Below are 16,923 nucleotides of genomic sequence, written 5' to 3'. Positions count from 1 at the left end.
GTTTGTAACTCGGGGACTGCCCATATGTGCTCCACCATGCTGACATCCTCCCTTCCACATGCACTCAGGGCCCTGAGTTTGTGCTACTCTCTGGGACTGAGACCTGTCATTAGAGGACTAACTCTCTCTCCACCTCTCCCCTCGTGTTGCCACACAGCCTCAGAATGCAGCATTGAAGTCCAAAGCATGTGTACTTTGAATGCTTTGCTTGGGTGACCTGTTCGCTCGTGTCTACAAGAGACAAGTCAGAGATTCCTAAATTCTGGAGCTGTGTATTTTTTTACTGGGAGAGAGAAACGAATAGAAAAAGCTCCCAGTGGGTTAATTTATTTGTATTTTGTTTTAGCTCCTGACATTTGGAAAAGGCTTGAAGATCTTATTAATGTTTGCTATTTTGATCTGCTTTCGAAGATGACAGATTAAACCACAGAGTCCTAGAAAACAGACTTGTTATTTTCCTTTTCAGAGGTACAGAGTCTGGAAGGGTTCTCGCTCCTACCCGCACGGCCATTCCTCAGCTCTGAGGCTGTCACTCACCACCGCCCTCCCCCTGGCAGGCATTGCAAATAAATCCCGGAACTGCTGCCCTTGAAGCCCAGAAATGGCCTCACACCCTTCAGATGTAGCCCTCAGGAAGACATGACTACTTGACCACACTTAACCCAACCTCATTGCCATCCTTTGCGCTATAACATCAGAGAAATAACTTTACCCAAGTTTTTGTAGAATTCTGATCAACACAGTGCCGTTTCTTATTATTTTAGTTCTCATCCTCAGTCTCCAAATATTTGTGGAAGAGCTCACAGCTCCTTGGTGGAGGAGTCACGAGTCTGCACCATCTGACGCTTCCACTCCCCAGGCTGGGTGTCTAACCTTTTTTCTTCTCTGCTGCACATTGGAGAAAGACAAGTTGTCTTGGGCTACATGTCAAAAGCACAAACACTAACAAAAGTTGATGAGCAAAAAAAAGGCAGAATTTTCATGATACTCAATGCTGTAGACCCGCGGTTCTCAACCTGTGGGTTGCGACCCCTGTTTTCAATTTGTTATCAATGCAGCAATTAGGACAGTGGAGAACCACTGCCCTAGACAAATAAAAATGTCCTCATATAATCTGTATGCGGCCCATGGGACACAGGTTGGACACCTCTGCTTTACTCTTTGTGATGGGCAAAATTCTAACTTGGCTCCCAAGATTCCTATCCCTTGGTATATATATCTTGGTGTAGGAGGAACCCGTGAATGTATTAGGTTACTGATCAGCTGACTGTGGTTAATCAAAAGAGTGTTATTCTCCGTGGGCTATTTAGGTAAGCCTTTAAAAGGGGGATTGAGTCCTTCCTGAAGTCAGGGAGACTCTCCTGGTGGCCTGGAGACATCAGCTGCCCTGCAGTGGGAGGGTCTGTGCAGGGGGCTGTGAGGCAAGGACCTAAGGGCAATCTTCAGAAGCTGAGAGCGTTCCTTGGCCTATGGCTAACAAGGCAACAGAAACCTCAATCGTATACTGGTAAGGAACTGAATCTGCCAACAGAGGGATCCGTTGTCACAAGGCTCCTGATTTACAGAAATGTGTACAGCCTGCTAATTAGCGATATTTAGAATCTTTGGCGAGGAACATCACCTTCCACAGAAAATAAACACACACAGCAGCTATCAATCATTGAAATAAAGGCCAGATTCCACTAAGAAATACATTTTGGATAATGAGAAACTGCAGAAGAAATAGTTGATGAAGGGGCGTGATAGAAAACAAAGTTAGGCTCATTATAAGGTAAGATTAAGACAGGAGTGTTGGCTACTTCTTACAACACGGATGGAATCGAACTGAGAAACGTAATCAGTGGCCCATCTGTCTTATGGCACCAGAACAATATAAGGTAGTTAGGTACATCATTCATCCTTTCCCACCCCACTCTGTTCCCAAGGTCAAGTCCTATATCCCCCCAAAATCAGAGCATCTTTTACTCTATGGCATGAATGCTGCTCTCCGAGGCAGTGTGTCCGGTAGCAAATACCGGGTATAGATAATAGAACACAAAACACATAGGAAAAAACACGAAAGAATATTCATTCTGAGGACCCAGAGAAAGAGGAGCCTCTGAAAACGACTTACTGCAGGACACAGAAAAATTAGGAGGCTATTTAGCATTTAGAATGCCCAAAGACAGCATCATCTTTTTTAAAGAAGGAGCTGAAGGCCATAGGCCGATATAAATAGAGAATAGGCAGAATCTCATACCACGAGACAGAGCCAAGAATTATAAGGCTTGCAGGCTTATACCGTGTGGTGGGCGACACCAGCCTGCGCGCTCCTCTCTCTAAAGGGGAAACAGCGGACTACATGAGCCTGAACTGTATCTGTCTCTATTTCCAACAGACTCATGGGCAACTTCTGCTCACAAAAAGAAGCCAGGACAAATTTTATGAGTCCTTTTAAAAAAAATAGCTAATATAAAATTATAGAAAGAAAAGGAATCTGAACTTTAGAAACACAGCTGGAACAATCCACGGAGGCAGTGGCCGAGTGGGAGATGAGGTTTAATTTAGTTGATTTTCTGTGGTGGCTGGTTGTCCCCTGGCCTCATGGTTACGGAAGCTGCACATTTTTTCAAACATAGGGAGAAGCTGCTGGAGGTTTGATTCTCCCGGCAGCAACCTGACGCAAACCAAGGATCTGGGGATCTTCCCACTATCCTGAGATCTGAGCGGGACGTATTTTTGAAGGATGTGCAATGTTCAGTCACAAGTGTGACAAAAAACTGACAAGCAGGAAGCTTATATACTCAGTGGGACTAGCATGTTTGTCTCCAAGAGACGTTTCATTTTGAAGACATGTGGTACCACCCTCTTGATGAAAGTGTTGGCTCCACTGTTGAAGCTTGTTAGGGATCAGTGGGTTTGACTCAATACAAAGCTTCTTTTATTCTCACAAAAATTTGATGACATCTTTTCACCAACGGTACCCACACTGGAATTTCCAGGAGAAAGAGAATTTCTAAATACAATTTTCTATGGGATGTATGAATTCTGAGTATTGGTACTTATATACTCTGGATTTCCCAGAGAGTGGAGTAATCAGTCAGTCAAATCAAACCCTAGAAATTCTCATGAGTGGGCTTGGCCCAAAAGTTATGGACAGTTCTTCATGAAAGATGGTGTTACTGCAAAGGATGTCACTTCCGAAAGTGGAATTTGTGACCCAATACCACGTTCTGTCATAGACGCCATGTTGTTCAATCTTGTGGGTGTTCAATGAATGGAACGAAATCGGATGCAACTTACTGAACTCTTCCTATCACTCTAGAACCAGAATTTTCTTATATTAACGTTGAAACACACTTACATCAGACCTCCTGTCATGACCTGATCAGGAAAGTTGCAGAAGGCTTCAAGCCAAGAAAGTGTGTGACCACCTTGTTTGTTAATCAGAGTTCTAACTGTCACATGGTACTTTCTTTGCTCCAGAAGATTGTAGGGTTTAAACATCTTGGTTGTCAGAGTGCTATGTTCAATGATTACAGTTTTGTTTTTACCAGCTTTGCTAAGCAGCAGCAACAACAGCAGAGTTGATTAAGAAAAATGAAGAAAAAACCCATAAGGAGAACACATGTAGAAGGTGGTGGCTGCTTTCTAGATTAACATACTAACATATTAACATACTGGGGGCCACGTTTTCTGCAACCACCACCTTGTGGTTGCAGAAAGCCCTAGATGTAATGATAGCGTAAGCATTTTGAGTTGTGCGCATTCCTATATCAGAGTTAGATCTCCTGCATGAAACCCTCTTCTGTGTTTAGGTCTTCTATGACACTCTTGCTGGGAAATTGAAGTGTGTGTAGGAAAAACCTTTTTACTATATGAAACATTACAACAACAACAACAAAGAATTATAAGCATACACATCAATGTAAAATATTTGCATATATATATCTGGAGTGTATATGCACACCTTTTTAGATCACACCATACACATTGCTTATAACTTATTTTTTTTCTGCCTTTAATATATCGTGATCTTCTTTTCATAATGGTGTGTGTAGGTCTCTCTCTCTCTGTGTTTTTCACAGCTGCCCAGTATCCTGGTGTATAGATTTCTCACAAAACAGATCCCTGTTCATTGGCTTATTTGTTTATTACTTCTGTTGTTTAACTCTTCCAATGTTGTAGTGAATATCTGTATTCATGGTTTTTAAGCATTGGTATAGTTAAGTCTACTTTTAAGATAAAAGTCCTAGAAAGTAAATGACTAGGCCAAAGATACGGATTTCTTAAAATTTTAATAGTTATTGACCAATTGTCTTCTAAAAAACTTATGCCAATATGCATTCTGACCAACTGCGTAAGAGTGAGCCTAGTTTTATAATCACTCAGTGTGTAAGATTGATATAATATGCTGATACAGAAATATATTTAAGACATAGAGTAAGGCAATCACTGAACTATGTATGAGAGTTTGAGTCTTCAAAAATATGATCCATACCATAGTTTTTAATATGCTATATTGATCTTGTGCAAATACCACTTAATTAGAAAAAGCATTTTATAACTCACGTTCTATAAATCTGAATTGGCTTCAACACTAGGAAATCACATTGATGTATTATAATTCCTCACTTTGCCTTTCATTGTGACATATACAAAATGCCATATTAAATATATATATTGTGTGATAAAGGAAATATTTTCTACTTTAAAATGCCTACCATTCTTCTCCCAGGTCCTGTGCCGTGCTAATGTTGGATTATGGCTCTTAGCACATTTTTTCTTGCAGCTAGATCTTTATTAAAATCAGTCAAAGCCTGTGCTTTTCATGTTGTGAATAGGCGTCATAATTATCTAACGCAACTACTCCAAAAATCAAATTAGTAATTAGCTGAACCAACTGATTGGTACGACTTCCTGGATGCTACTCTTTAATGTTGAACATTTATTTTGTGCTTGAAGGATTTGTTTATGTGTTTCCTATGGGTGATGAGAGCTTTTCGATAATTAGCTCCTAAGGGATGTCGCATTCTAATAGTTAAAGAATAATTACAGCCTTATGAAAAGTGAAATGGCCTCGGCTTCCTTTTGTTGTGGTTTAATTGTATGCAACAAGTCCAGAGGTGTCTCATTTCAAAGTGTGATAGTGAAGATGTAGCTTTCATTAAAAAAAAAAAATTAATGTGAATTTGGTAAAAATGGCAAATTGGTATAATTTTTAAAACAAACAAGAAAATTGCCCTATTAAAACAAGCCTTGCGTTATTTCATTAGTTCATCATTTTGATTACAAATGAAACTGTGGCGGAGAGAGAGGTTGTAAGGTCAGAGCTACCATGAGATGGAGCTTGATGAAAAAGTTCCCATCAAAAGTCGCGGAGCGGGGGGTGGCATGACGCTGTAATGCACTATTAATTAGCACCAACCACAAAAATGAGCACAAGTGAAATGGCAGGCTAGTCCTCACAGATCACATAGTTTGGGGCCGAAATGAAGATAAGACACACTTTAAAAGTATATATTTTTTCAATGCCCTTCCTGTTACTTTCAAAAAAACTTGCTTTTTGAGGAAAATACATTTTAGATCCAACTACATTAAGGTTTCTTTTTAACTCCCAGGAAACGTGAGTGATAAATATGTTAGTTTATTGCAATCAAGTAATACGTTATCCAATGTTGCTGTAGCAATGCTAGGTAATAAACCACTTCAGAACTCTGTCTTAAAATAGCAAGCATTTATTTGTCGTCCGTGAGTGTGTGGGTGGGTTGCACTTGTAGGCTGGACTCAGGTCTGCTTCACCTATGGACTCGTGGTTATCCACAATCTCATGGTCAGGTACAAAGCCCTAATGAAAATGCATAAGGACACACACAAAGTTTCTGCTAGACTCACGTCCGCCAGTCTTCCATGCATCAAAGCAGGTCATATGGCCCTGGCCAAGATCACAGGATGGGTAGAGTGCTGTGTCCAGAATCAAGAAGGAAGGAAGGGCCACGTGCCTTGGAAGTAGCCAGGGTGTGGTTTAGAAGGAGGAAAATAACTGTAGAACTGCCTTGGTCACGGGACATCACCCATTCCAGCATCACTGATGAGGGTATTAAGGTTCCCAAATGCTGGAAAACTTAATATCCCCAGGGAAGCAACTCTTAACCAGTGATGGATGGGAGTTGATGGAGCTTCCTCACCCCTTGCTTGGAACAACTCTGAAGCATTCTGCAGCCCCTCCCAGGATTCACCAGCAGAACCGAACCCGAACGGCCCACAGCAGTATCTGCTTGAGAATGAGCCCTTCATCATCTCTTCCACCCCCCGACTCACTTCCCCACTCCTCCTCTTCCCGGGATCACCTCCAAAATAAGCCACTCACACTCAAACCTTCCTATCAGAAACTTTGGGGGAACCCGACCCAACAAACGATACACCTGCACGGCTTGGCGTCTTGTTGCTACTTGGTGTATAAAGAAGCTCTGTGTGTTACTGCTGCTTTCTTCAAATAATTCCTCTAGTCTCAAAATAGTCTGCAAACCACGCTGACAGGCATCTGTCTTCGTCCACCTGTCGGTAAGAGTGTCCATGACATCAGAGCCAGGCACCTGACTCATGGTCCTTCCAAAAGTCTTGTCACCGAATGGAAACATATTTCAAAGGCCAGGGCCAACATTCAGAGGCTTTCTGCTGTCCAGGGGCAGGTCTGAATGGGCATGACTAACCTTCAGGCAGAAGTGCTCACTCTTGAAAAGATTTGGAGGAATTTCTGTATCTTTTGGCATTCTTATTAGATTTCTTACCTCCCTCCCTCCCTCCCTCCCTCTCTCCCTTCCTTCTTTCTTTCTTTTTCTTGTTTGAAACAGAGTCTCACTCTGTCACCCTGGGTAGAGTGCTGTGGTGTCATAGCTCACAGCAACCTCAAAACTCCTGGGCTCAAGGGATCCTCTTGCCTCAGCCTCCCGCATAACTGGGACTACAGGCACCTGCCACAGTGCCTGGCTAGTTTTTCTATTTTCAGTAAAGACAGGGTCTCTCTCTTGCTCAGGCTGGTCTTGAACTCCTGAGCTCAGGTGATCCACCTGCCTCTGCCTCCCAGGAATGCTGAGATCATAGGTGTGAGCCACCATGCCTAGCCAGTCAGATTTTTTTTCTTAACCAAATGAACGAAATAAATCTTTTCATTCAAGGTCCTGCCATTCCTTATATGGAACCTGTTGCAAAAAAAAAAAACCAAAAAAATAAAAAAAAAAATGAACCCTCTAAGCCCTGTGACTTTCATATCTCTATTTCAGATGAGTGTCTAGTGGTGGACAGTTTGTACAAATCCTTGATTTCAAGATACAATCTACTCTGAGACATGCTGTCACTTGACTAACAGTTCCAGTGTGGACAGGGACACTGTACACTTCAAATGGGCTCTAATGGGCACCTTTCTTTGTTCAGAAATATTAACATGTACATCAGAGAATAGAGGAATTATGGGGTGGAACATGATCAGTGATGGTGAAATGACTTCATGGGGACAGTTGATGGTGGCTGATCCTTGTCACTTTGGGAGCAGGTGGAGGTTGGTAGACACTTAGGAGGGCCACAGTGACTTTATACAATTTTATGCTGCTCAGGGAGCCTGAAAATCGAAATGGGTAACCTACTACTGCCACAGCCAGTGTCACGGAGGCAGAATCTGCTACAAATGACCTCCCCATCTTGACAAAGGAACTGATGTAACGCCTCACTTTGGGGTCTTGAAGGAATTCTGGTTTCCTCTGACTAGTCTCACCCCCTCACCTGGCCATGTTTGTCGCTCTTCACGTTTGTGGGTTGGCCTTGTCAGCACTTGTCACCCTCAGAATGAATAAGAAATGAGGTGGATGGGATGTCAGCGGCAGCACACTTTGCCACGTTGAGGACTGGTCCAGAGATTAAACGCCTTAGTCAATCCAAACAAATGAATCTTCCCGTGGCAATTTACTTTTGAGCAGACTTACTGTTTATTTTTTGTATTACCTGTGCCATCTGTGATCTAGTTCCTTATGGGGGAAGGGGAGGCAGTCATTCACAATTGCCCCAAAATAACCAGTGAAAGAGACAACACTTTCATGCACATTGATCTTATAACTATACAAATAGTTATAATGACTTTCTGATGCGATAAATAAATTGCATGGCGTGACTTTCTAGTGCAATAAATAAATTATATGCACAAATTTGCAAAGGTGTGCAGTTTCTAAAAGTCACAGGTTCCTTTAGACGTCAAAGGGGTTCACAGTCTCCTTTTTTTTAAAAAAAAATTTTTTTTTTGAATTACTGATTCATGCTTCTTTAGAGACCCAGGCTTGGGGAAAGTATTTACCCCACAGTGAACATAAGAAAAGTATTTTGAAGTTATTGAAGGAAGATTGTGTTGCCATCTGGAAGATGAAGGAGGTCTCCTTGTGGAACAGTGTGCCCTCCTTATTCATGGGGTCCCCCACCTTCCTGGAGTCAACCAGCCAAGAATCAGAAGTATTCTCCCCCAAATTGCTCCTCAGTGCTGCTGAACATGGAGAGACTTCTTTTCTCTTATTATTGTGCTCTAAACAATACAGTGTAACAACTATTTACACAGCATTTACATTGTATTAGGTATACTAAGTAATCTAGAGATTATTTAAAATATACAAGAGGGCAAGCATATGTTATATGCAAATACTATGACATTTTATATAACGAACTTGAGCCTTTATGGATTTTGGTATCCCTGGGAGGTCTCGGGACCAGCCCCTCATGTATACTGAGGAACCAAGGTATTGACTGAACTATTCATTATCGCAATAATCCTCACCACTCTTCTTATACAGGGGTGGAGATCGTCAGCTGTTTGGTCCAATCACAAATGCACACTCAGTAAATTAATAAGGTTTTCCTGCATATTGTCTTTGTTCCTTTTGCACAAATCTCGATTCCACTCTATTTCTTTGTAAATAGTGGATAATCTTGTAGGAATGTTCTCTCCCTTGGTTAGGGACCGCTTCTGTCTACAATGTCCCTCCTCACCCCCTCCTCTATTCCTAGAGTCTTAACATATTTCCCTCTTTCAGAACCTGCATAATTGCAAGTTCCTTTGTGATGCTAAAAACTAACCTTTGTTTCTTCAGGCTTTTAGGAGGGACACTTACCTTAATCCTCTTAGGTCTGTAGGCCTTGAAGTGATAGCATTTGGGAAGTTTCAAGTTTCAAGCAGAGGCTCTCCTTGGACCTGGTTAGGTTGACCTTCCGGCAGATTCTTGCCCTATCACCCTTGTAGGGGAGCACTTTACAAAGATTTTCTGTTCCCATTATTGCTCTGGGCTGGTATATTTATGAATGGAGCATTTAACAGAAGGGGGGCAGGGCAGGGAGGATTCAAATCACAATACCTTGTTTCTGTTTCTCTACTTTTAAAATACCAACTATTTTCCCAGTCATGGAGACGTTTACTTTCCCTTACTCCTCTGTTATAAGGTTTCAGAATCCTCCTTATTTCATTAAAATACTATATTCCCGGGATCAGGCTCGTGCATTTGATAACAAGCCATGGTGTTCCTGATCTGGCATTCAAAGCTGTTCGTAAGTCCCTTGTATCTTTACCATGCCATCCTCAGCAAGATGCCTTGAAGATACTCATCCCCGGAATCGTTTATTAAGCACCTGGCGCTGCCAAGGAGAGAGTGAAAGGTGCAATTGCTGAGCCAGAGAAATTAAGGGAGACCAACTGTCAAAATTTGTTTGGGGTATATTAACGATTCCCTCTGGCTATTATTTGGGATTTAATGAAACTCATTGAATACTCAATAACTGGTCTATCTTCTTAGGATATGAGCCAATTTAAAATACAGTTCTCAGGCTGCTACCTGCCATGCAATCCTTTAGGAGAGTTTGTTAAAGATGTGACTTCTCACACCCTGGATCTGCTGAGTTGGAATTTCTGGGAGTCCAGAACAGAACTTTTGTTTCAAGCAAAGTCTCTCAAATGATTCCACTGCAGCTGAAGTTGGAGAACCACACTGCCTCTAACTTCTCAATATATCCCCGTTGTGACTTCTGTGTACCCATTCTGAATATGCTCTCTGGGCCCTGTTCCCTGCTCCATCCCGACAGCAGTGTCCCAGAGAGGGGAGACATTCAGAGCTTGTATTGATTTTTCCTGTTTGAAGGGCATTGATTCTCCCACTTCTGGCAAGAGGATCCAGATTTTCCTTTTCGTTTTTTGAGATGGAGTCTCACTTTGTTGTGCAGGTTAGAGTACTATGGCGTCATTGCTCACAGCAACCTCAAACTCTTGGGCTCAAGCCTCAGACTCCCAAGTAGCTGGGACTACAGATAACTGCCACAACCCACAGCTGGTTTTCCTATTTTTAGTAGAGATGGTCGCTCTTGCTCAGGTTGGTCTTAAACTCCTGAACTCAAGCGATCCCCTGGCCTCAGCTCCCAGAGTGCTAGGATTACAGACTGAGCCACCCCACCCAGCCGCCTGTTCCCGCTGTTAACAGGGGGTCAAACCCACACCCACAGCTTCACGTCAGAGAGGTAAACACGTGATCAGGCCTGGCCAATCAACACAGTCCACCCTTCTGCCCCTCCCATTGGTTCAGGAGTGGTCACATGACTAAACATGTCCTAAGAGAACTAACTTGGGGCTTTCGCTGTTAAAACGGAGAAAAAGGGGCGGTGCCTGTGGCTCAAAGGAGTAGGGTGCTGGCCCCATATACCGGTGGTGGAGGGTTCAAACCCAGCCCTGGCCAAAAACTGCAAAAAAAAAAAAAAAAAAACCGGAGAACGAGAAACTCTCTTTTGGATGGGATTGCTGACCGCACGCCTGGAGCTGCTGCGGAAGAGGCAGGTCACCGCGCTTCCTGGTGGAGAGGTTTCACTTAGGAGCATCGGCAACAACAGATACAGCGCTAAGGAATGAGAAGGGGACTGGATTCAGATGACAAAGACCCTCCTCAAGGGCTCTGCGTTCACTGCGACAGTTATGTCCCTTTTCTACTTCTGCCAGCTTGACTTGGGCTTCTGACACTTTCCACCGAAAGAGCTCTGTGAGGGAGAGGAAATTAAAATAAGGGACCTCGTCTGTGTTCAGCGCTGGTCTGGTTCAGACCCGACATGGGGTGTTGGGTGCAGGACAGACCTCAGACCTTAGTGGTGTTTGGAAGGATGTTGGGTGAGTGGACTGAAAGCCCTGGGAAGGGGTAATTCTTGGGTCAACCCCCAAGTGCCTCAGATTAAGTAAGTCGAAACCGGAAACATTCTGTGAAACGGTTTTGAACACATGTTATAAGAAGAATGAGTGTCTTTAGGGGGGCAGTGGGACAGAATATTTGAATTGGGGTTTCACGACAAACTCCAGACCTGGGTTATCTTGCCCTTAGCCCTGGTAGTACTCTCTCCCCAGAATCCACAGCTTAGGTGTGGCTCAAAGCTATTCTGGACCTTCCAAATCATCACCACCAGCCAGCTCTTGGATACGTCTGCTTGGATAGGTGGAAAAGAAACAAGGTGGCCTCAGAACAGCGGAAGGAAAGCCCATTTTGACGTCAGACAGAACCAGCTCCAAGTCTTAACTATGCAACTTGCTAGCTGCCTAATCTAGACAAGCTGGTTAGAAATGTTATTTATAATATGACAGCAATAAGGGCACCCACGCATAGGTAACTGCAAGATAATGTTTATAAATTGCTTCCCATGATGCCTGGCCCACAATGTTTACCCAGTTTTCATTGGTTCCTCTTATTTTTGATCTCACTGTATGTCTTTGACATTTACGTTCCACTTTTACCATATGTTGATGTGTTTGGTAAGTGTTTCCCCCTCAACCCTCCCTTAAGCCAGAACCTTCGAGCACTTTGCCATAGGCACGTCTGTTAACCAACTATTGCTGGTTTTATGTCCAAATGGAGGCAGTATGGGGAGAAAGGGAATTATTGGACTAGATGCTCACCACTGTATACACTTCTTCTAGTACTTCTGTGATTCCTGATTACGTGCTTATCAACTAACTAGAAGTTCTTGGGAAACACCTCAATTCTGTATTGCTTAATCTCCACTTTCTTGAAAGTAATTTAAAATGCCCTCCCCACCCCCTCTCTGCATAAGGAACTATAGGTGTGACTCTATATATGAATTTGGCCAAGAATCAGAATAACTTCTATAGTACACTTTATCATTTTACTATAAGTGCCATCCACTGGTAAAAAATGTTCTTTTGAAGCTTCCAACCTAGAAGATAAATTGCATTTTTAAAATATCCCAAGATTCCCTCCATTTTTTTTTTCACTTCTTTGACGCGTGTAATTCTTTTGACTTCAGTTCATTTCTCATCTTTTGGCAAATGACCAGCTCGCAGATTCCAAGCAATATTTAGAATGTATTCAGCTAAAACAAATCAAGTCGGACAGTTGTCACAGAAGCATTTAACCAAAATTACTTCAACATTTTAACAATGCTTGACGTTTTCAGGGATGTCTTTGAAGTACAGAGCTCCCAAAATATTTAGTGTTAACAGTTTTAGACAGGTGTTTTGCCAAAGACATGTAAAGATGTGTTGAGTGAAGATTATTATTTTGCAGTGAGTTTCGCCTCTGGAAAAATATTTATGTCTTAATTGGATGGAATTCCACCTGTCATTTTATCAAACACTTTGCTTATGGTCCATTTTGCTTAGAGTCCAAGAAAAATGAAAGTATTTTGGTTGAGAGAATTAAGGCAACACATGTTTGGGCTTTGTGGAATCACTGCATTTGTTTGGTGATAATTATAAGTCGGTGTTTTAAGAACTAGAACTAGAGTTTGCAATTAGAAGATACAAAATTGGGTCTGAAAGGAAAAGCTTTAGGAAGAAGAGAATGGCAAAAATGTTACAAAGGCCCATTTATAGCAAAGCGAAGTTACAGAACTGAGAAAAAAAAAATCAATTAAAACCCAGTGGACTAGGACATTCAAGCCATTTTCCAGGGCTTCTGTCCATTTTAGGAATTAGGTGTCTTAGTGTCTGGAACATAGTAGGTCTTCAGAAAAGGGTAGCTTCCTGCTTCTCTCTCTTTATTTTTCTTTCGCTTCATCATATTTCCCTGTCCAAGCTCTTTGGTCAGTTACAAATGACCTCAACAAGAACTGCTGAGTGTAGAAACAACTCCTCTGCTTTTGAATCAATCTTTGTTTTATTTTACTTATTTGTTTATTTATTTGAGATAAAGTTTCACTGTGTTGCCCTGGGTAGAGTGCCATGGCATCATAGCTCACAGCAACCTCAAACTCCTGCACTCCAACGATCCTCTAGCCTCAGCCTCCAAAGTAGCTGATACTATCTATAGGAGCCTACCACCAGCCCTGGATATTTTTTAGAGAGGGGTCTTGCTCTTGCTGAGGCTGGCTTTGAACTCCTGAGCTCAAGCAATCTGCCCATCTTGGCCTCCCAGAGTGCTAGGATTACAGGCATGAGCCACCATGCCTGGCCCTTGAATCAGTCTTTGGATCAGAGCAGGGAAATTTCCCTCCCTTACTCCCAGTTCTCCATGGCACGTGGCTGATAAAGAGTTAAGGGCTTGACTCATTGAGAGTGATGAATTTGCTCAACACCTTAGTGGGCTAAGGGAGGTCAAGTATATACCTGATACCTTCTCTTGTAAGGTCCCCAGCCATTTACTGAACATGTCAGCTCTAGCTGGGGTTTCAGCTTTTTGCACCTTAGAGGTCGGACCCCGATGGGAGAAGTGGCCACAGGCGAGGTGTTCGGAGGTGGGGAATAAGAGATTGTTTCTTGGAGGCACTTTCAAAACATCTCACTTTGGGCAGTGGTTTTCAAGGAACATAATCATGCAACCTCATGTATGCTGGGCACTGTCCCTGGGAGGGGCAGCCATCGCTCTCTGGATAGTGGGCAATGATGTCCAGAGCCCCAACACAGGCCTGCCTGCATCTCTGGCATCATCCCTCACCAAGCTCCCTTTGACTCCCTGTCACTCCCAAGTCCATGGTCTTCCCAATCTTCTTTGGGCCTCAGACCTTTCTCAACTCCTAGCCCTCGACTCTGAACAGTGTGCTGTCTATTTGCCAAACAACAAGACAGAGTTTAGGAGAGCTGAGAGTAAGGAGGGATGCATCCTATGTGGATAATCCTAAGAAAACTTTGTTGTTATATCCATAGACAACTGTCCCCTGTAAGAGGGACTGGTGTTCATGGTTGCAAACCACAGAAATGGGCAGGAGCTAAGTTTAGAAGAAAAGGAATTTACTGGAAAAAATGTACTGGCACAAGAACCTGTGGAAATCTTGAGAACCAGGAATGAAAACTAGGGATGGATCAAGGGAGATCCAGCAGTGAGGAGCTCACCTTGGTCACCCCAGCGAGCAACCCGGTTGGGACGGTCCAGTTGCATCACTCTCCTGGATGCTTCCAGATCTCCCAGGATCTCTGGTGGGTCCCGGCCTTGGCTGCTGGACTCTCAGTGTGGTTCGTGGCCGTCCGGCCTGATTTTTTCATCCCAGCCCAGATGGAGGCATTTGATTGGGCCGTCTGGATCCATGCCTGCAAGTCCACGGCCAACAGTTAGAATAGAAAATATCTTGCCCTTTTTAGCTTTGATAGTGGGTTGAATATCTTCCTATCACTAATGCTTGTAAGGTGAAAGATTCTCCCCAAACAGGTGGTAGACTATTTGGATACGGAGAAGATAACTTTAAAACAAATTACGATAAATGGCAGTGTAGACAGCTAGGAGTCGGAAAGAGAGATGGGGTGAGGAAGGGAATTCTAGTAGTGTTGGCAGCTCACATGAAGCGTGGAGGTAGAAAAGAAAAAAAGTCCAGGAGTAGAAGGTGGGAACACAGCAGTAAGATGGGAAAGACAAGTGGGGTTCGTACAATCAAGGCCATTGCAGTCCAGTTGAGGAGTCCAGCCTATCCGTCTGTTCTTTGGAAGTTCTCTGTATAAAGAGAACGAGGGCATAAAATGGGAGATGTAGACGTAGAGAGAGTGGGAAGGCAGACCACTGTTTTCTCGGCTCTTTCTCTCCTGTACAAGCGATTATTTCAAAAGTTAAAAGACATGCTTGAGCATAAAAGATGTCTCTAAAATGAAGATGGGGGTTGGAAAAAGATTTCTTTGCTTCAGGGGCTTGGGGCGGGAGTTTCTGTCGGCTTAAAACTTTGATGGACCCAAAGGCAATTCTGTGGCCATTTATGGGAGAGAATTTTGGAGAAATTCTCCAAGATGTGAAACGTTTATTGGCAGGGAAGGTACGGAGCTTCTAGACGAGGCCCCTTTTCAGTGGAGCGATGGAATGACTTTGAGTCTTTTCACACAATGAATCAAATTTGGGTGGGTCACTTTCTGCGGCTGCGACCTGCAGGGAAGCAGGGTGGGCACCTGATGGCTATCAGCCAGGAGGCTTCTCATCCTCTGCCTACATGGCAGCCTTTTGTGTGCTGGAAGAGAGGGAGCTTTAAGCACAGGGACCAGGTGTGGCTGATGGTGCCTGATAAACCCCACACAAAAAGCCCACTGTAGTGCTGAAAGGGTCTCCAATGTAGCTCTTTAATTTCCTCGCTTGGAAATGTTTCTCCTCTTTTCATCCCGGGCCTTTATCTTAACTTCTAATCGGAGCAAAGCGGCAGCCTTTCAAATTGAACAAATAGGCTCCTCTGCTTGTGACAAGATGTACCTCATTTTCTCGGCAAGCCTTCAGCAAGGTCACACCTTTTTAATTTATTTTCTGTAAGAAAAATCTAGTTGCTGGATAGAACAAGGGCCAGATCTCGCTAGAGGTCATTTCTCAAGCTAGTCATAAAGTAGAATGGGATTAGAGCCCTTTCATATCCTCAGCCTCACCTTCTTGCCTATCAGCATTTAGGAAGCGAACAGGGGCTTGTCTTGGAGGCAGAGATAGTCAACGTGGGCTGTTCCGCCCTCTTAGTGCGCAGCTGTTGTTGTTTTTCTGCTTTGTATTTATTTGTATTGCAAACATGGCTTTTACTCTCTAAAAAGTATCTACTTAAAATGTTTAAAGAGCAATCAGCCATTGGTGGGTGTTTAGCATCTAATATAAAGGAAGGGCCAGAGATAATTAGCTCTTAATTTATTTGAGCTCTTCGGTGATTTATCTTCGGTATTCCATCCAGTTTTAGAATTTTGCCCACAATTTGGGGGGAGGAGGTCATTTAAAAGGTAAGGAGAATGATTTTACTCTGAAATAAAGCCAAAGACGTCATTCCTTGAGTTTTAGTTACTGGGTAATTTACTAAAATATCCAGCCAACTCCTTTTTAACTCCCTTAATTCTTTTTGTTCTGTAGTAATATAATTTCCTTTTTCTGATTATAAAAATAATGACTTTGTACATTCATATATGGAAATATATTAAAAATGTCTAAGGTATACGCTGACCTTCAACAGTAATGACTCCTTGGGAAGTGAATAGGAGCAGAGGAAAAGAGGGGCTTCATATAGTCACCCATTATCTAAATATTTTACAATGATAATGGACTCATGTAAAAAATTTTAAGGAAAAAATTTTTTAAATACCCTTCTTTTTTGATTAAATATTCCTTTTCAAAAGTGTATTCAATGCCTGCTGGAGCTCCTTCATGTAGGTATACCTCAAGCATTTAGACATTTTAAAACCTGCTTATTGTTTTAAATTTGTGGCTGTAATTAAAGGAAAATTGTAATAAAGATATCTCTCTTTATATGTACACAAATATGTATGTATCTCTCTCTATATATATATACACACACACACACACGCAGATTTTATACATCTCAGATCATTTTCTTAAACTGGAGAAAATTCCTAAAAGTGGGATTTGCTAGTTCAAAGCAGAAAACATACTCCAGACTATTGATCAACCCATTTGGCAAAATTAAACTACAAGAAGAATACATCCATTTCATTTACCACCAGCAGAATTTCAAAGTGTCCATTACAATTTTTTC

General features: G+C 42.5%; 1 pseudogene; it reads left to right on the top strand.

Annotated features, from left to right (window-relative positions):
* Window positions 1–2,598: 2,598 nt before the first annotated feature.
* On the top strand, window positions 2,599–3,570 carry LOC100964376 (annotated as a pseudogene).
* The last annotated feature ends 13,353 nt before the right edge of the window (window positions 3,571–16,923 follow it).

This window comes from Otolemur garnettii, unplaced genomic scaffold (genome assembly GCF_000181295.1).
Source record: "Otolemur garnettii isolate 467f Iridium unplaced genomic scaffold, OtoGar3 scaffold00058, whole genome shotgun sequence".
Taxonomy (NCBI): Eukaryota; Metazoa; Chordata; class Mammalia; order Primates; family Galagidae; genus Otolemur; species Otolemur garnettii.
Note: the sequence above shows the minus strand (reverse complement) of the source record. Positions and strands in the feature narration are given on the sequence as shown.